This window comes from Myotis brandtii, unplaced genomic scaffold (assembly GCF_000412655.1).
Source record: "Myotis brandtii unplaced genomic scaffold, ASM41265v1 scaffold567, whole genome shotgun sequence".
Taxonomy (NCBI): domain Eukaryota; kingdom Metazoa; phylum Chordata; class Mammalia; order Chiroptera; family Vespertilionidae; genus Myotis; species Myotis brandtii.
In genome coordinates this window covers 2,381,507-2,385,533 of record NW_005370116.1, presented here as the reverse complement: position 1 = coordinate 2,385,533, position 4,027 = coordinate 2,381,507, and positions in this window count along the sequence as shown.

The following is a 4,027-nucleotide window of genomic DNA, read 5'->3' as shown; positions in this document are numbered from 1 at the left end:
CTCCGGTGCTTCTCCCCTACGTATGCAAATTAACTGCCATCTTTGTTGGGTTAATTTGCATACTCTCCTGATTGGCTGGTGAGAGCAGCGGAGGGATGATTAATTTACATGTTTGTCTATTATTTGGTAAGATAGATTGTTTTTTGCCAACATAAGCATATTGGTAATAAAAGGTAACAGAAAAATATATCTTCTTGTTTAAAAAATTCAAATGATAGAGCTTAAATGAATGGGTTAGATAATGTATTTTAAACATATTAATTTTATTTGTGCCATTATTCTTATTTATATTGAGATGATAATTATATTAGCATTACTGTCAATTATATTATGTGAAAACCCAAGAATGTAGTTGGAGAGCTTGTTACAATTACTTTGAGATTTTGAGATGAAGAAACTTTGCTATAAACTTTTTAGTTATAACATTTTCCCAATAATCAACCAAAGGACTGGTATGCATGCATATAAGCCTAACCAATGGACACAGACAATAGGAGGGTGAGGGCATGAGTTGGGGCTAGGGGGGTAAAGAGGGATAAGGACACATATGTAATACCTTAATCAATAAAGAAACTTTTAAAAAGATTAAAAAAATTCCCAATAAAAATAAATAAGGTAGAAACATAACTTCTTATTTATTTAGTAAAATTATTCTGGGATAATTATTATTATTCATGGTCTGTGTGTATCAGAAAAGCATAGCATATTCAAAGACATGGTTGCTTCTCTAAGGTTTTGCCATAAGTTACACAGCCAGTAAAGTGGGGACATATACCAAATGAGAAGGCAGTTCAATTTCTGAGGTGTCGGCTAGCTTCAGTATCTTCATCGCTATAGAACCCTATTGCAATTTTCAAATATGCAATTTTTATCCATCAAACAGTATTCTTTTTGTTTTTTAACTTCTAAAAAGACAAAGTTTAGCTGCATAAAAGAAAAAAATAAAGGGGTGGGCAAAAGTAGGTTATTAATAACTAGGAACCCAGTGCACGAATTCATGCATCTTGAAAGGAACTGTGGGCCATGAGGCTGCATTGGGCATAGGAGTGGGTCTTGGCCCATCCTCCAAGTCCCCACCCGGCCCCTTCCACTGTGGCCCCCGGTCCCCTATCTTCTGGCAGCCCCGCTCCTGCCGCCGCTGCTCCCACAGGCTGATGGTGCCAGCTGCACTCACACCCGCTGATGGCGCGGAGCCATTGGGGCCGGCACCAGAGGCGGGTGCAAGTGGCAGCTTCTACCCAGATTGCCCTTCAGGAGCAGGGGGAGGTGGAGAAGCCCTCAGGGGTGATCGGGATCTGCAGCCACCTCTTGCACCTTCTGACGGCGCCTAGTGATCAGGACCGGTGCTGGACGCCAGCATGGATGTGAGTGGCAGCTCCGGTGCCTGCTGCAGGTGTGAGCAGGGCCACTGCTGGCAGCAGGTGTGAGCACCAGGTGGGACCATGGCGCGTGGGAGCAAAGAATTTTCAGTAACCACCAGAGGCTCACCCTGATGATAGCAACTGGCACCCCGCCTTAGTCTGGTGAGCCTGCTCACCTGCTCCACCATCCTGCCCCATCCTACACCTGCCTGTTCCGTGCATGCCCCCTGGTGGTCAGTGCATGCCTTATCAACCAGTTGTTCTGCTGTTTGGTCTATTTGCATATTAGGGTTTTAAATATAAAGATAACAACGAATAATACTATAGTTAATAAATAAAATAAACTCAGTTTTGCATACTCACAACTGTAAACCTACTTCTGTATAAGGGAGAAAGCCTGCAATCAATGTCTTAGAAGACAACAGAACAGAAAGAATTTGCAAATGCACCATTAGCATTTTTAGAAAGTGTATATGTTTTATATATATTGAGAATTTTGATTTTAATAGACTACTATTTAAAATGAATTATATGTATCCTTTAGGATTGAATTGTTTTATATACATACTGTTTCTGTTAAAAAATATCAAAAGTGAATAATATCAGTTGAGTTTATTCATCCAAACTCATATTGTCAGCTATTTGCTAGCTACTAGTGTGGTCACTGAGGTTAGGTGGTAAACAAGATGGACAAGGTTATTACCCTATGATTACAGTTATCAAATAACAAATAACCAAATCTGCTAGAGAAATAATCACTGGTTCTGGTAACACAAATGACAATTTCCCTGTATTGAAGTGTATAGTTAACTCATAATAGAATCTGGAAGCTTAATTCACATGCATGACATGTATTCATAAAAGCTTAAAGATGGAAATGAATATGGTATAATTGGAGGATGTTGGGAATACAAACCATACCTATTTAGCCTGTCTTTTAAATTCTAATAAGTATATTTACTAGAAAATTTTATTTCTCATCTAACTCCCCAAATTAACTTTGCAGGCATATCTTTTAATTAAAATGCATAATCCTGACAGACTATTTTTGTTCTTATCATTTATATGTCAGGATTTTAGATGACATGTTTTATGAAACACTTTTAGATTTGATTCTATAAACAAACCTTCTTATCAAAATAATATCTGAATAACTATTAAGATAGGGTACAATTTAGTATTTTAAATATGCAGACTCTGTGCTTTACAAGTGTTACTATTATAAGACTGTGCTTTTTTAGAGACACATGAGAGGTTAAATAAAATATTTTTCACATGTTTTGAAATGCCAATATATTATTGAAAAAGTATTGTATCAAAATATAGTCTGAATAATATATAATTATGACTCATTAAGAGGTAGACAATAGTCCAATAGAAAATGTGGACAAAGATAAGAAGTTTACAGTAAAGGAAATACAAAATGTAAACAAAATCATAAAAATAATTTCTCAAACTTGTTAACAATTTCAAAATAGAATTAAAAAAAACAAATTATAAAACAATATTATATATTTTTCACTGATACAGTTAATAAAAAATGGAGAAGACCTTGTATTAGTAAGAATACAGGAAATAGGAATGTTTGTAAAACTGTTAGTGAGTATAAAGTTGGCATGTTGGTGATAATTTGTTATATTTTTAAAAAAATAAAAGTCCTCACACATTTTGATATAATATTTTTATTTCTATTTATTTATCCTTCCAATAGATTCACTCAAATTCAATGAAGATAGTAGAGATAAATTGGAAAATCAAAAATGCAAATTTCATCAAAGAAGATTTATGCTACTTTTACATTATAATCTATAACTGTTAAAGGTAATAAGTTCGATCTAGATATGTACAGAGACTATTGAGAGAAAAACAAATTGGAAAACAAAGCATTTTTAGTATAATTATTTTTTTTACAAAGGAAAAGCAATATACTTACACACACACATGTTGAAAAATATATGGAGGAATACTCACCAAATCAAATTGTGATAAATTCTTCTCTTTTGTAATACTATAGGGTCCAGAAGGGTAGGCATTTTAACTTTTACACTAGAATATCCCTGGCATATATAACATTTATCAGAATGCAAGAGGAGCTCAGTAAATATTTATTTAATAAAGGAATCAAAACTGCTTTACTAGTATATGGACTCCACAATTCAATATCCCAATGCATGACAAATTCTGTCATCTAATTTGCAACTTAAATTCACACTAGTAATTTTCTTAACCTTATTGAAACATCCAGACCTTTGATTTATTCTAATTTGCTCCCTTCAGCTTCTCTTTTTCTTTTTTTTTAAACCCAAATTGATACAGCTTATCATCCAAATAATTGGCATTCTTTTGCCAGTATAGTCAGCTAAGCAGTTTCATTGCTTTTCTATCAAACAGTTAATGGAAGTCCCTTCATTCCATCAATTCAAAGGTCTTTCATCTCTAATCTACATTATAGAATGGCACTACTATAGTGCTGAATGCTGCCCTAGAAATATTTCAAATTTTCCAAAACACCTTCTTTTGTTAATTTATGGTTTTCAACATCAACTCTACTCTCAGTTATCCTATCTACACTAATAAAAGAGAAACATGGTAATTAGCATACGACCGCTACCCTTTTCATTGGCTAATCAGTGAGTATATGCAAATTAACTGTCAGCCAAGATGGC